Source organism: Cupressus sempervirens, chromosome 10 (genome assembly GCF_028749045.1).
Source record: "Cupressus sempervirens isolate cs-2001-9-10 chromosome 10, ASM2874904v1, whole genome shotgun sequence".
Taxonomy (NCBI): Eukaryota; Viridiplantae; Streptophyta; class Pinopsida; order Cupressales; family Cupressaceae; genus Cupressus; species Cupressus sempervirens.
This window is the reverse complement of record NC_143127.1, coordinates 828,915,414-828,933,422: the sequence shown is the minus strand read 5'-3', so window position 1 is coordinate 828,933,422 and position 18,009 is coordinate 828,915,414. Positions and strand designations below refer to the sequence as shown.

The 18,009-nt window shown below is 32.0% G+C and overlaps 2 pseudogenes; both read right to left on the bottom strand.

The window, feature by feature from the left end:
• Positions 1 to 5,040: 5,040 nt before the first annotated feature.
• Positions 5,041 to 15,290, bottom strand: LOC149536517 (G-type lectin S-receptor-like serine/threonine-protein kinase At1g34300 pseudogene; annotated as a pseudogene).
• A 237-nt stretch (positions 15,291 to 15,527) lies between these two features.
• Positions 15,528 to 16,393, bottom strand: LOC149536516 (G-type lectin S-receptor-like serine/threonine-protein kinase At1g34300; annotated as a pseudogene).
• Positions 16,394 to 18,009: the final 1,616 nt, after the last annotated feature.

The following is an 18,009-nucleotide window of genomic DNA, read 5'->3' as shown; positions in this document are numbered from 1 at the left end:
TCTTGTGCTATATTATTATATCTTTGGGTATTTAAGCCTAAGAATAAGAGGCCAAAGTCCCCAATATGGCAATAAGTACTTAATATCATACTATTATCAATGCATATTCTTTAGACAAATTTGCACCTTCTATAGAGGAGGAAGAGGAAGAGAGATAAAATAGTAAGATAGAGTGATACCAAAATAAGTTGTGTGTGTGTGTGTGTGTGTGTGTGTGTGTGTGTGTGTGTGTGTGTGTGTGTGTGTGTGTGTGTGTGTGTGTGTGTGTGTGTGTGTGAGAGAGAGAGAGTGAGTGAGAGAGAGAGAGAGAGAGAGAGAGAATTAAATATAATTATTTTTCTTAGTGAAACAAATATTCAAAAGAAAATCATGGTTATAATGAAAAATTAAAATATATTATATTTTGATTAATGAAACTAGGAAACTTACATTTCTATAAGAAAAAATGAAATGTATTGAAATATAAAAAATATTAAGTAAAACTAATTGTTTAATTTTACACAATTAGAGAAGGTTTACTATTTAATATTTTGTATTTCCAAAATTTTCATAAAATTAAGTAATTTTTAATTATGAAATAATATCTATATATAATTTAATATGTACATTTGTGAATAATGAATAAATGTAGTACATATAAATTTGGCGTTGATGAATAAATATGATGTAATAAATAATAAATAGAATATAACTATTTAATTTTAATACAAAGTTTATAAAAACTTAATAATAATCTATATCTCTTTTAGCATTGAATTATTTCTTTTTTGTGGATATTTCTTTAGTATTTTTAATTAAAATGTAATTATTAATTTAATATTAAAATATATATTTAAGTTGTAAATATATTTAAATTAAATGATATATTGTTGAAATAAAAAAAAATTAATAATAAATGATATAATTCATAAATTGTAACACTTATAAATTATATATATTACAAACACTATTATCAAATATAATTGAAAATTAATAATGTTTGATTTATTTTTATAAAAGTAAAATAATAGTAATAATTTAACTACATTTATTTAAAGAGCAAAGTTTTAAAAAAAATAGAAATTCAAATACAAAAATGTAACATATTGAAATTATATTAAAAAGACATACTTATTAGTATTATATATATATATATATATATATATATATATATATATATATATATATATATATATATATATATATATATATATATATATATATATATATATATATATATATATATATATATATATATATATATATATATATATATATATATATATATATATATATATATAGAACTTATGCATTACATGAAGTTTTAGGAACAAGTCATATCAAATAGTCAAAAATAAACATCAATGTAAAACTAATAATAAATATATTTAAAATAAGAGATTAAAAATATTTAATAGATTGTGATATTAACATTGATTAGGCATGTGTGAGGTGGAAGATAAAATGATTGAAAATAAATCTTATCAACTTGTCAAAAATGTGGAAAAGATAAAGTTGCAATAAATGCATTCATTAATGCATGATGAAGTTGTTAAAATATATTTGTACTTTTTGTTGAAGAAAATTAATTTTCTCCGCCACCAAAAATAGTAAGGACCAATAAAATGAATGAAAAATGTGATTTTTAAAATAATGAAAAATTAGAAAAAGATATAAACATTTGAAGTTTCATATAATCTTTTAAATTCTTTGATTTGATTCGTAAGTGTTAATGTCATATTAGCACTGACATGAATACAAAAGTATTATTGCCATGGCAGGAGCTAATATCAATCAAATTGTAGAATGTCATAAATCAATGGCTCTACTTGAATCTAGCTTCTATTGATTATTTGGGTCACACAATTTAGTTTGTTTTATTATAAATATATTAAGTTTTTTTTTTAAACAAATCTTTAAATATCTATTTTTTATTCATCCTTTTTTATTAGAATTAGATAATCATATAGAAAATTAATTTTATACACTAGAAATTAAAAGTTTTCTCCTTTTAAAGTCTATCACTTTTAATTATACAATCATTTAATTACACCTATTATGTTAAACAAGAAAACGTGCAAAGATAAAGAGACATGAGAAGGTTTATGGATTCTTATTTAAATATCAATTTGAATTATGATTGAAGTAACAAAACTCATATACTATATTTTATTGTTTGTCTATCAATAGAAATAAAATCATAGAATATAGAATTTCAAAAACAATCATATAATGTCATTCATATAATATCACATTTAATTGACATCTAAAAAACATCAAATTTCTTGGTCTATGTGTGAGATTGAGAAGTTATAGGATTTCTATAAGATATTGAAGTATGAAATTTGTTTTGATCCATATCAAAATATATTGTCAATTCTACAAGACTAAAGCCACAAAGAATATGATAAAAGAAAATATTTCTATAAAATATATTTTAAGGATTATTTGTACTTCGTAAATATTATCTTACATTCATGTCTACTAATGTCCTAAGGCTTTTCCTATAACAAATAGTTCTAGACGTCAAGTCAAATATTATGATAAAAATATTAATTAATTAATAATAATATTGGATATGGTGAGTTATGATAAATAAAATGAAACTCCTTTTTTCTATTAAATGGCTCAAAAAACATCATTCTAAAGTTTTACATGTTTACCTTTGTGATGATAGAATTGATTTCAATCAACTTTGAAACAATATTTTTGCACATCTCCTTAATCAAGTATAAACTTTCAAAATGTGTTCTTGTCTACCAACTTGAATAATTCAACATTGAAAACCTTGATTTTTTTATTTTAGATACTCTCTTGATATCTTTAGTATGCATCCCTTGTAACTCCTAAAAATATAAGTGATAATTAAATTTGAAAATAGGGGCATCCCACCCCAATCTAAATAGTTGACATGGAGGTGGGTGGGAGGATATAGGGCTATAGCTGCCCATCCTTTGAATTAATTAATAATTGTACTCAACATATTCAAATTTAATAATTCATATATAATATTCCAATAAAATGAATAACAAATATAGTTGATGATAGATATGGAATGATGATATTTCTGTTGAAATACTATAATAGGAGATTAGATATGGAATGATGATGTTCTTTTGCAAACATTATAGTGAGAGATTATGTGAACTCAAACCCTTCAAATTGAGTCCTCAAATAATTTTATAGAAAGAGATTATTTCCTCAATTGATCAATTTAATGAGCACAACAATATTAAGAATTGATAGTTTTCAAAGAAAATATACATAATAGTTTTTGCAAATAATCAATACAATCAAAATCCTTCACCTAGAAAAAGAAAATGAAGGCAAGGGCTATTGATAAAGAATGAATGAAGGCAAGAGTTATTTATAGAGAATGCAATGCTTTGAACACAATTCTCTGAAAAGAACAATAATATGTTAATCAAATCCAAACTTCAAGGCCTTTGTATTCCCTCTATTGCCTAATGGAAATTCAAACAAGTTTTTATGTGCTTCAGACAAACAAAGTACTCGAGGTCAAGTATGCAACTTAGAATTATTTCGAATCTTGAGCATAGTGAACAATGATTGTGATTGACATTGCATAAGGCATCAATATTTTTTCACATCTCCTTAATCAAGTATAAACTTTCAAAATGTGTTCTTGTCTACCAACTTGAATAATTCAACATTGAAAACCTTGATTTTTTTTATTTTAGATACTCTTTTGATATCTTTAGTATGCATCCCTTGTAACTCCTAAAAATATAAGTGATAATTAAATTTGAAAATAGGGGCATCCCACCCCAATCTAAATAGTTGACCTGGAGGTGGGTGGGAGGATATAGGGCTATAGATGCCCATCCTTTGAATTAATTAATAATTGTACTCAACACATTCAAATTTAATAATTCATATATAATATTCCAATAAAATGAATAACAAATATAGTTGATGATAGATATGGAATGATGATATTTCTATTCAAATACTATAATAGGAGATTAGATATGGAATGATGATGTTCTATTGCAAACATTATAGTGAGAGATTATGTGACCTCAAACCCTTCAAATTGAGTTCTCAAATAATTTTATAGAAAGAGATTATTGCCTCAATTGATCAATTTAATGAGCACAACAATATTAAGAATTGATAGTTTTCAAAGAAAATATACATAATAGTTTTTGCAGATAATCAATACAATCAAAATCCTTCACCTAGAAAAGGAAAATGAAGGCAAGGGCTATTGATAAAGAATGAATGAAGGCAAGAGTTATTTATAGAGAATGCAATGCTTTGAACACAATTCTTTGAAAAGAACAATAATATGTTAATCAAATCCAAACTTCAAGGCCTTTATATTCCCTCTATTGCCTAATGGAAATTTAAACAAGTTTTTATGTGCTTCAGACAAACAAAGTACTCGAGGTCAAGTATGCAACTTAGAATTATTTCGAATCTTGAGCATAGTGAACAATGATTGTGATTGACATTGCACAAGGCATCCTACAAATTAATTAGAATGCTTTGACTCTTGAAAACCACTAACCACGCTATAAATTAAAAATAATTCCATTTTATCTATTCAAAAGAAGATATCTAGTCTTCTTACAAATGGTTACTAAGAGAATCCTAAGGCCTCATAAATTGCTACCCAATCCTTTCCTACTCTTAACAATATGACTCGGAAGTATAGATCTCAAGTATCATGCCATGTCCATACTATGCAATTTGATTACTTTTTGGCATTCATTTGCAAATTTTTTAACAAGAAAGATTTTAGTCATGCAAGAAAGTCCAATCTCTCGATCAATGGGAAAAATGAAAGCTTCTATAATATCTAATTTTTCCTCAATTTACCCAAATCCTCATAATGATTATTTTACCTCTGAATTATTAGCATAAACTTTCTAAATTTAGTAAGTAAGTATTTTTACTCTATCAATTCAAATCTAGAAATCAACTAATACATATCCTAGCCAATCTACTTATAGAGGGTTGAAAGAGAGTCTCGAGTTCTCTCAAAATACATGCACAATCTTGTCCTATTGTTGAATAGTGTGGCTCAGAGTTATACTACCCACCACTAGAAAGTGTCTCTACCAAATATGAAGATTTTTTCACTAGAAGGACACCACTTATAGAGAAAGGGGTCATCTTATGATTAGAGCTTGTAACTTTTGAGGTAGTATGGCTGCTAGAATGGTTTTAAAGACTGTCTAAATGTTTCGGAGGGGGGGCGTTTGCATGGGAAAAACCCCTTCTAGAATTTGAAAATTTTCCCCACAGATAGCTCCTGAACACACCAAAAGTTGATTTCAATTTCTCTCTGAATTTGATCAATATTTGAATTCATACCAAGCTTTTCATTTATGATATTAATAATATTTCCCCATTCATATTCCTCAAATGCCCATATTGAGAACCTTTTCCTTTTAGATGCCACTATATCAAAGTTTCTTCTTCCACTTAAAATCTCTAGTAGAACCATGTTGTAGATGTAGACATTAGAGTTGGATGTAATGGGTAAATTGGTGAGCCATTCTAGAGCCAAACATCCTCTTGTTCCTCAAACACTATTCAATGATAGCTTCCGATGATCACCCCTACCATATATGAGTTTGGAAAGCCCAAAATTAGAGACCTTGGCATTGAAATTCTCATCCAATAGTATATTATCTAGTTTAATATCGAAATGAACAATACAATCCATGCACTCCTCATGGAGGTAGGTAACACCCTTTGTAGTTCCAATGGCTATGTTGAACTGGGTGTCCAAATCTAGTGTGTTGGCTTGCTTTAAAGAGTTAAAAAGGAATATATCTAGAGAAAAAATTTTAATAAATTCATAAATGAGTAGCCTATTGAAGGTGGTTGAAATATTATGCCAAAGTTTAGATTTTCGATAGTGGTAGAAATTACCACATGTCAAAAATCCCACCTAATTTCCACCACTAATTACATCAAAGTTTACAATATTCATTTGGTCTCTTAAATATTCAAACCGTTCTTGTGCTAATGCCTTTGTAAATATATCTGCTAATTGATCCTTAGATCTGCAATATTTTAGGCCGATTTCTCCATTATTGACCAAATCTTGAATAAAATGATATCTAGTATCAATGTGCTTTGTCCTCTTGCCAAAAACATGATTCTTTGATAGTGTGATGGTAGACTTGTTATCACAATAGATTGTAGTAGACTTGTCTTTCTCATGCATTAGATCTTTCAAGACTATTCATATCCATAATGTTGGACATGTTGTTGATGTACTGGTTACATATTTTGCTTCAAATGAAGAAATAGTCATGATAGGCTGCTTCTTTGATCCCCATGCCACAATACCTGTTCCAAGATGAAATAGAGATGCACTCTTTCTATCATCAATGCTTTCTACAAAGTCACTATCAGTATATCAACTAGCTAAAAATCATTTGAAGAAGAATACGTTATGCCATAATTTAGAGTCCCTGCAATGTATCTCAATATTCTCTTTCCTACTTGCCAATGTGAGTTCTTATGTGAATCTATAAATCTAGAAATTACACTCATTGCATACATAATATCAGGCCTAGTTTTTGTGAGATGCATCAAATTACCAACCAACTTTTTGGATTAAGTAGAATTGAATTCAGTCTCATTATCTTCTCTACTTAATTTTATTGCCATTGTCATAGGTGTAAAGACTAGACTATAATTCACCATTGTAAACTGTCTCATAACATCTTGTGCATATTTATTTTGACAAATGAAAATACCCTTGTCATTTTGTGTTACTTGAATACCAAGAAAATATTTCATCAAACCCAAATCTATCATCCCAATTTCTTTCTTCATTTCCAATTTAAGCATATCAATGGAAAGATTACATGTAAAGATCAAATAATCATCATACAAGAAAATAATCAAAATTTGACCTTCCTTATTGACTTTGGTGTATAGCGTTGGCTCACTATTGCTTCTAATGAATCCATTCTCAATCATGTATGAATCAATTCTTCTATACCATGCCCATGGTGCTTGTTTCAACCCATAAAGCGCCTTCTTCAACCTATAAGCCTTGTGTTCATGTCCTTTGATTTCATAACCTAGTGGTTGTTGCACATAAACTTCTTCTTCCAAATACCCATTTAAGAAAGCTGATTTTACATCCATTTGATAAACCATCCATTTTTTTTTAGCTCCAAGAGGCAGTACCATTCTAATAGTATCTACTCTATCTACAAGTGCAAAAGTTTCATTATAATCAACTCCATATTCTTGTGCAATCCCTTTAGCTACTAATCTTGCCTTATATTTATTAACTTCTCCGTTTTTCATGTACTTAGTTTTATAAACCCATCTTAAACTTATACTTTCTTTATTCTTAGGCAAATCAACTAGTTCCCATGTATCATTTTTATTAATAAATTCCATTTCTTCATGCATTACATTAATCCATTATTTTTTCTTAATTGCATGTTAAAAATATATAGGATATTGAGAAAATAAAGAAAAATTTGATTGTAAATATTTTTGTCCCCTTGTTCATAAATCTCTTCCAAATTTTTAGTTTTAGTTTTCTTAATCCTTGATCTCAATGATGCAAGTGTAGGATTAGAGTGATTACTTATGTGTGGACTTGAAGATTCTCCTTGCCCATCTTCCAATTGTGTATTATCTACATGTTTACTTCTTGAAGGAGTTCCCCCTTGCTCATTTTTTGACCTACTTGATTCTCTTGGTCTTTTCCTTTTTGGTCATCATATAGTTTTCGAGTTGTGCCTATAATGATCTTGTCTATATTGCCATCCCAAGATTCTTCTTCTTTGAACGCAACATCTCTACTTACAATTACTTTTCTAGTTATAGGATTAAACAAGTTATAACCCTTAAATTGTTCATCATAACCAATAAAAATACATTTTTCACTCTTATCATCCAATTTACTCCCTGTTTCTTTAGGAACATGTCCATATTCAATACAACCAATTACTCTAAAATAGGAAACACAATGATGCTTACTACTCCATACTTCTTTTGGAATCTTGACTCTTACAATCTTTGTTGGACTCCTATTCAAGATATACACAAGCTACTACTTCAGCCCAAAGTTTATTTGGTAGATTCTTACCTTTCAACATGCTTCTTTCCATCTCCATTATTTTATGATTTTTTCTTTCGGCAACACCATTCTGCCGAGGTGTATAACTTGTAGTGAAATACTTCTTTATTCTATGATGCCTGGAATAATCCAAAAAACGCATTTGACATGTATTCTCCCCCTCTATCTGACCTTAATACCTTAATGGATAGACCACTTTGTTTCTCAAAAAATGCCTTGAACTCCTTAAACTTGCTAAATGTTTCAGATTTATATTTAAGAAAATAGACCCATGTCTTCCTATCAAAGTTATCAATGAATGTTAGAAACTAAATGCTCCCCTCTAATGATGGCACTTGCATAGGACCACATATATCAGTATGCACAATTTCTAAAGGTGCTCAAGCTTTATATGAAATTTCTTTTGGAAAACTTTCACTATGTTGCTTAGCTAAGATGCAACTTTCACATGAACTAAATGGTTCTTCAATGGGGTTTAAGCCTCTTACCATTTCCTTTCTTTGCAGTAAACTCAATCCCTTGAAATTTAGATGATCATACATCAAATGCCATATACATCATTGATCTTGAAATTTTGCCTTGAAACTCACTCCATCTTCCTCAACCACTCCACTTTTCATGTGACATGGAAACATTCTACTATCTATCATTTCAACCCTTGCAATGATCGTAGTACTAGGAGACATATCAAACATAGTGCGGATGTTATTTTAAAAACAACTTTATAACCTTTTTTTGTAAGTTGTCCTACACTTATAAGATTATGCTTTAAACCAAGTACAAAATACACATCGGGAATAGATTTCTTACGAACATTTGTTATTACAACAATTGTACCTTTTCCACTTACTTCCACTATGTTATCATTGTCCAAATTTACTTTTGACTTGACTGAGGTATCCAAGCTTTTAAATATATCTCTATTTCCTGTTATATGATTGCTACAACCACTATCTAGAAACCAAATATCACTTGAGCTCTCTTGAGCTACATGACATGTACTAAACAATGTCCTTGGACTACTTTCAGAAAAATTTGCATTTTTTTTTTCTACATTTGTTTGCTTCTTTCGACATTCATTTTCTAAGTGATCAAACCTCTTGTAATAATAACATTGGACACTTGATTTGTCATACCTTTCTGATGCTTGATTGTTATTGCACCCCTTGAGCTTAAATTTTGATTTCTCCTTACTCTTTGATCAAAAATTGTTTCCTCTCTTTGACAATTATTTCATCCTCTTCCTCTGCCTCTACTAATTTTAATTTGTGTTTTGAATGCATTCTCCAATGAAGTATTATCATGCTTGTTCAATCTATATTCATGGTTTTGTAATGACCCAAAGAACTCATCTATAGATAATTTTGACAAATCCTTAGACTCCTCAATTGCCACAACAATATTATCAAATTTAATAGGCAAACTTCTTTAGATCTTTTCTACAATATTTTGATCTATTAACTCAGCACCATTCAATCTTATTTGATTAACTACATTCATAACTCGAATTGAAAATTGCTCTACTGACTCAGAATCTTTCATTTGGAGGTTTTCAAAATCTCTTAATAACTATAGTTTAGATACTTTTACCTTGCTTATACCTTGATATGTTGTTTCAAGAATCTCTCATGCTTGCTTGGCTATTGTAGCTCCATTAATCCTTGCAAGAATAGTGTCATCCAAAAAACCTTGTTGAATAATTTGAAAAGCCTTTATATCTTTTTTTCCTATTTTCCTTGAGTCAATCCTTTTGATCTGTAGTTAATAATGATTCATCTAGTGGCTTTACAATTCCATTCACTCCAATCTCCAATAACTCTTGGGAATGAAATATTATTTTGATTCTAAATGCCCAATGATCATAATTCTTGCCAAAACATATTGGAATCATAGACTAATTCATGCTTGATTCCATACATTAAAACAAATACAATTTTTTTCAAAATATTTGAATTTCTAAGTACAACATTAGAATCAATTATCTCAATTAAAAATTATGATCTCCAACTTCTTACAAAACTAATCACTTAAAACAAACTGCAACTCATAAGCACACACTTACGAAAGTGCCTCAACTTCAAAACTAAAATGCAATGCCTTACTCCTGGACTGATCCCATATGTCTACCACAAACATTGAAAATGATTCCATTAAGAATTAGCACCCCATTAAACTCACAACATACCTTCTTTCTTCCAGCAACAATCTCTTTTTTAGCTCCACAATCTACCTATTCTCTGATACCACTATGAAGGGGTTGAAACATTATGCCAAAGTATAGATTGTCAATAGTGGTAGAAATTACCACATGCCAACACCTATGGTGGCCTTCTGAGAAAAATCCAATGAGCCTAACCAAATTGAAGTGATGGGTGCTGCTGATAGTCGCTACTTCCATGTGAAATTGCTTTCCCCCTACCTCAATTCCTTCTAATCACTTTACTGCAACCACATTTTCATTTGGAAATTCACCCTTATAAACTATTCCAAACCTACCAGAACCTACTTTTTCTATAAAAATATGTGTGTATTATAGTAGATATTTGTAGGAAAATTGAACTAGAGCTCCAGAGGCATATTCAATTGTAGCATATAGAGCAAGGAATTGTGCAAATGGAAACCTAGGACTTTTTCTACAACATGTCCACCAAAAGAAAATATGGATGGTCATCAGGCCAATGACTGGAGCTACCTAAAAATTAGATATCAAGAAGAATATTTTTTGTTCATGTATTTACATAAAACTATATAGGTACATATATAGTTGTGTGCCAAATGCATAAAGCTATAGGAAAGGAAACAACTACAAGAAAAAGAAAGAATCAATTTAGGAAAGGATAGTTTAGGAAAGAATTAGTTCAATATTAGAAATAATCCAATATTGCAACACTCCCCTTCAAGTTGGTGCATAGATATTCCACATGCCCAACTTTCCCAAAAACTTCATGAACACTTGACTTGAAACTACTTTGGTAAGAATATCGGCCAATCGATACTTTGATCAAATCTTAAGTAGCTCCACAATCTTCTCATCCAACTTCTCCTTCATAAAGAATCTGTCTACCTCCACATGTTTTGTACGATCATGTTGAACTAATTAATGAGAAATATCACATGCTACTTTATTGCCACAATATAGTTGAATTGGCAACTTAGGTGGACATCCCAAATATCTCAGGAGAAGTCTTAGCCACAATGCTTCACATACTCCAAGTGCCATACCTCTAAATTCTACCTTGGCACTTGATCATGCAAAAAAAATCTATTTTTTACTTCTCCATGTAATGAGATTACCTCCTACAAAGTTGAAATAACTTGAAATAGAAAGCCTATCATCTGCTACTCCAGCCCAATCAGCATTTGCATATGCATCCACACTTTGGTAATCCTCATTTTTAGTGAATAAAATTCCTTTTCCAAGAGTAGATTTTAGATACCTCAAAATGCACATAACTACATTCACATGTTTCTCTCCAAGATTATGTATAAATTGGCTAACAATACTTAATTCATAGGTAAGGTCTGGCCTTGTGTGTGTGTGTGCTAAGTACATCAATTTTCCTATGAGTCTCTGGAATCTTCCTTTATCAACTAGTACCTGATTAGAATCAATACATAACATCAATCCTTCTTCCACAGGTGTATTAGTGGATTGACATGCCAACATATCGATTTCCTTTAACAAGTCTAAGGAATATTTTCTTTGAGATAGAAAGATCCCTTTATCAGATCGAGGCACTTGGATCCCAAGGAAATATTTCAAGGGACCGAGGTCTTTCATTTTGAATTCTCTAACAAGTAATCTTGTAGAGCCCTCCTTTCTTTAGGATCATTTCCTGTAACTATCATCTCATCCACATACACAATAAGTGCAGTGATCTTACCTTGCCAATTATTTATGAATAAAGTATGGTCTGAATTGCTCTGATGGTAACCAAAGGCTTTCATTGACTTTTTGAATCTTCTAAACCATGCCCTCAGAGATTGTTTCAACCCATATAGTGACTTCTTTAATCTAGACACCTTTAGACTATGTATTTATGGTATCATGTAGCCAGGTGGGAGTTCCATGTAGACTTCTTCAGACAACTCTCCTTGTAGAAAGGCATTCTTCCAATAAAACTATTGTAATGGTCAACCAAATTTTGCAGCTAGAGATAACAAGACTTGTACTATATTAATTTTAGCTATAGGTGCAAATGTCTCTGTATAATCAATCCCATAGGTTTGGGTGTACCCTTTTGCTACTAGTCTCACCTTAAAGTGGTCAATTGTACCATCTTCTATATACTTAATAGTATAAACCCACTAACATGTAATTGGTTTCTTTCTTGGTGGATAGTCAATAAATTCCCAGGTATTATTTTCCTGTAATGATTTCATCTCCTCATTCATAGCAGCTTTCCACCTTGGATCAGCTAAAGCCTCCTACACATTGTAAGGAATAGATATAGTGGATAATTGATTCACAAATGATTGATTTGATTCTAACAAATAATTCTTAGACAAATAATGACTCATATGATATTTAACTTTAATAGAAATTTCAGGTTCATATGTGGATTTAGGGATACCTTTGGTGAGATGCTGAGGTAGCTATTTTCTAGATGATTTAGGAACATCTTTGGTAAGAAATTGGGTGTTCTATGAGGGACTCAAATGGAGTTGAACCCACAGCTTCAATTTTTAGGTGTTCATCACTACTTTGATCCAAAGTGTCACCTACTTCTTGATTAACAGTTTTAAAGAGTTACCCTTCTTCATAAATGTCCAAGCTATCCACATCTTTAGGGATGTGAACATCCACATCTTTGGAGATGTCCAAGCTACCTACATCTTTAGAGATGTGATCATCATAGTCTAGACTTTGAATTTCCTTCTAGTACTCCCCCTAAAGTTTAGGCTAAAAATACATCAAGTCTTCATGAAAAAACTACATCCAATGTAATAAACATTCTTTAGGTCGGAGGATGATAGCATCAGTACCCCTTTTGATAAGTAGCATATCCTATAAAGGCGCATCGCAACACTCGAGGAGATAACTTATTGCACTAATGCTTATGGAGGTATATGAAAGGTACACAACCAAAGACATGAGGAGGTAAATTTGGGACAGTTGGAGTAACAACCACCTTAGCGAGATTGGGATGGTGTCCAAAAATCAATAGTGTTGGAGGGTACCCGGTTGATCAAATATGCTACAAAGGTAAATGCTTCGCCCCAATAGGATAATGGCATATGGGCTTCTATCAGAGAAGCATAGACAACCTCCAACAAGTGCTGATTTTTTCTCTCAACTACTCCATTCTCCTAGGGTCTATTAGAACAAGTAGTTTGATGAATAGTTATGTGTGCTTCTAGATACTACTGAAGTTCAAAACTCAAATATTTGACTCCATTGTCACTACAAAGAACTTGAACTTGTGCATTATACTGATTACAAATCATGTTATAATTTTTTTGAAATAACAAGTTCACATCACTTTTAGATTTCAGTAAGCATATCCAAGTCATCCTAGTGTAATCATCAATAAAATTAAGAAAGCCACATGATCCACCCAAGGTAGTGTGACTTTGGATGGACCCCAAACATCAAAATGTATGATCATAAATGGAACTGGACTTTTATTCAAAGCTAATGGAAAAGAAGCACAATGGCCTTTTGCAAGTTTAAAAATTTCACGCTGGAAGCTAGAAACATCAAATTTTGCAAATAAACTAGGAAATAATTTCTTTAGGTAACCAAAGCAAGCATGTCATAGACATCAGTGCCATAACTAGTTTTAAAACTTTTGCTTGTCCCCCTCACAGCCATCCATCACTAGGGCTTGACACAACTTGTCCAAACTCTTTAACACCAAGTCCAAGTAATACAACTTCCCTCACCTAACACAACAACCAATCATTTTCCTCATTTGGATGTCCTTAAACACATAGAAATCAGGCCAAAAAATTAGAACTCAAAGTGAAATAGTGGTGATTTGAGAAACTGACAGCAAATTGTAATCCAAAGATGGAACCACTAAAATAGAATCTAGATTCAAAGTATTAGTGATAGTTAAGGATCCTTCTCCAATAATTGGGGCTAAAGAGCCATTGGCTATGGAAACAAATTTGTGTGAGGATAGGTTAAAGGATGAGACATGTCTAGAATCAAATGTCATATGATCCATAGCATCGGAATCAATTATCCATGCACTATTAAAAAAAAGTGTAGACATATTTAAAGACTTAACACCATTACCTATCATTGCTACTAATGTCGAGATCTATCCAGCAACATTATCCTCTATCTTTATTTCAACAAACTTGCATTGGAGGTCTTCTTGGAATTCATCTTCCGTGAATCGCTGCTATGATCCCACCATTCTGGATACCCAACAAGTTCAAAATAGTGAATTTTGGTATGACTAGTTTAATTGCAATGGGTGTATTTGTAGGTGGATTTATTAGCACCATTAGTGATCTTAGGTGGGTTTTGAGGAGGCCCATTCTGATTAGATTGGTTTTGAGTCACCATGGCTGAAGCTTTAGTATTTTTTGGTTCTCCAATTATTGTTGTGTGTCAAACAGATTCATGGTGGACCAATGCATAATATGCTTCTAATTTGGGAATAGGATCCTTTCTCAAAAATTTACCACAAACTTGTTCAAGGTCACCATCTAATCTAGCAAGAAAAATATGCACCCTTTGTTGCTGAACTAATTTTTGGTAAGATTCAACATCATTCTCACTTTCCATGACCACTTTATCACAACGATCCAACTCACCAAAAAATCTTGGTTAATTCTCCATAATACACAAAGAGTGTTCTACCATTCTATTTGGTAGAGAAAGCCCTCTGATTCAAGACAAACACCTACAGTTCATCTGCTCCATCATAAAAAGCCTTAGAAAGAGCTTTCCAAATATCTCGAGCAGTGGGTAAGTGAATGTATCGCTTCATAATTTGTGGGGACATAGATATCAACAACCATTTTTGACCTTTTCATTGTTTGCATACCACTTCTCATATCCATCATCCTTCTCAGTAGGTGGCTATGAGTTACCACAAATGAAGGAGAGTTTCTCCTTCTCGGCAATATGCATCTCCATGATTTGAGACCACAAATCGTAGTTTGTTTCATCAAGTGTAATCCCTACCTTGAATGATGAACCTTCGGATTGAATAATAATGGGAGAAGATTTGTTCTCAAATGATTCTGAATCTAAATCAGCCATGGTTCAAATAAGGGATACAAATGATTCAAGATTCAAAGCTCTGATACCAACTTGAAAATCAGAAATCAAGAAGAATATTTTTCATTCATGTATTTACATAAAATTGTACAAGTACATATATAGTTGTGTGCCATAAGGAAGGACACAGCTATAGGAAAAACAAAGAATCAATTTAGGAAATAATAGTTTAGGAAATAATCAGTTCAATATTATAAACAATCCAATATTGCAATAGAGCTATAATTGTGAGAGTGAACATTTCACAATCCTGACCGGACAAGGAGGTAGGGTTAGAGGGTGACTAGAACCACATACCTTTACATAAGAAGTGCTTGAAATTCTTGTCATTTGATAATAACTGGTGAACTCGTTGGTCTTCTTTCTGCAAGTGCTTGTACCGTCGGCCATGATTGTAGACGCAGTGCAGCTCAGATTCTTGAAGTAGTTCTACCAACAATCTTGAAATGCCAATGTATATATCTCAGAATTTGATTCTAAATCTGGAGGGTAAGAAAATAATTTTGTATTATTCAGCTGAACCATACTCTGGCTATTGTTGCACTATGTTAAATCTTCTTGCCTCCTGCATCCCTTAGTGGCGTCATTGGGATTGTATCTGATCAAAATCTGCAGATGGTTATTCACAATATGGATCTGTATCATCCATAGACTCTGCACTGGTCTTCGACAACACTCCTCACCTGCTGCCATGTCCCCAAATCTGTAACCCATCTATAGGACCTCAAATTCCCATCTAATTCTAGATTTATTCTTCGCACCGTGATAGAACTGCCCGAGTAAACTATACTTCAAGCCCACTAGATCAAATCATTTGAAGAATTGGATAGCTTGAAATTTCCTTGGCCTATGAGAGTTGCTGTGGTAGCGAGTGGTGTACCCTCATTTAGGTACATGACATTGTTGTTCCATGTCAATGTGAAAGTGCCACTGCTTTGCATGGTGAATGTGTAAAGACCCAATCGCAGGCTTTGTTTCACAGTGAAATTCTGGTTCACCACCAGAGCATCAGTAGCATTCACAAAGGTGTCCCAAACTGTACCTGAACTAGTGTTCTGAAGTGCAAAGTTGTCATCATCATGCATATCTGCAGATGCCACGCCTCTATTGGATGTGTTCATCTGCTAGAGTATTTTCGTCCCATTGCTTAGAACCAAATTACTATCTTTCAGTAAAGTGAAGGAGTCTCCTTCTCCCACTTGAATTCCACCATTGAAGCCCGCAGTTCATACCAGAGTGTAATTACTGATGTTAGAATAGCTGATCCCCACAACATAGGGTCCCCTACCTCCGATTGGGTGAAATCATAAACAAAAATTCTTCCCCGAGACTGCCAAGATTAATGTTGGGCTAAAGCAGAGGGCTTGAGACTTTCCCCTACCTTTACTGCTCCCTCTGCAAACATACCCTTATAAATATAGAAACAATACATAATAAAAGGATTCCCAAGTATGATGCTTTGTGGTGAGTAACGGATTATTGGGTCTGCAGTTGCAGGCAATGAACACTTGTTTGATACTCCTCTTTATATTACTAGGATTAACTACACATAATTGATCCCCCTCTTCATCTCTCTGGGGTTGACTTACTAAAGATTATTCCATTATCAATGCAAAGCACAATACAATGTAAAAGGGGACACCAACACATCCTCCACCAACCTGAATGAAGATTTGTCAGCTGAGTTTTCCAGGGTCAAAGCAATATAAAATGTTGTAAATTATGAAAGTTTAGTTTTCGGAAGTAGGGGAAAACAACCTGCTAAAAGCTTGTGTTTCAATCATCCATCACTCTTGCTTGTTCCATCTTATCAATACTGCAACACAAGGTGCAATAGTTTGGCTGATAACAAGATATATCTTGTTTTATTAAGAAATTGAAGGGAAAGAAAATCACTTGTATTTCTCCTTTTCCTTCTCATTCACCTCTACTCTTTGCTCTTTTTTACCTTTCTTCTTTTGTCTTTAATTCTTTATCTTGTCCATTCCCTCTCCTCCTCCTTCTTCTCCTCCTCCTCCTCCATTCTATTCTTTTCATTTAGTTTCACTTGTTGTTTTAATTTATTCTTCCCTTTCTTCTTTTTCTTCTCCTTCTTATTCTCTTTTTCCCTTTTCTTTTTCTTCATCCACTTCATCTTCCCCTTATCCTTCTTTCTCTTGACCTTCTCCTTCTTTGCTACCTTCTCCTTCCCTTTCTTCTTCATCTTTTCCTCATTTTTCTCCTTCTTGTTCTTCCCATTCTTGTTCTTCTTGTTACTCACTTTCACCAGCTCCTCCTCCTCCTCCTCCATCTTCTCCTTCTCCTTGCTTCTTTTTTTTGGCTCATCTTTCTCTTCTTCTTCATGTACTACATTTTCTTCATATTCTATTTCTTCTTCTTCTCTTTATTTATTTATTTATGTTCTCTTTAATCTTCTTCTCTAGTTTATTATCCTACTTCTTCATCATCTTCCTCTTTCCCTTCTTTTTTTGTTCATTTTTATCTTCTTCTTCATATACTACCTTTTCTTCATATTCCATTTCTTCTTCTTCTCTTCATTTATTTATTTATGTTCTCTTTCATCTTCCTCTCCAGTTTATTATCCTACTTCTTCATCTTCTTCTTCTTCTTCCCCTTCTTTTATTGTTCTCTAGAAGAGAGGGTGTCCTAGATTATTTTTTCATTATTGTCATTCAACTTCTTCTTCGTATTCTTTTTTTGT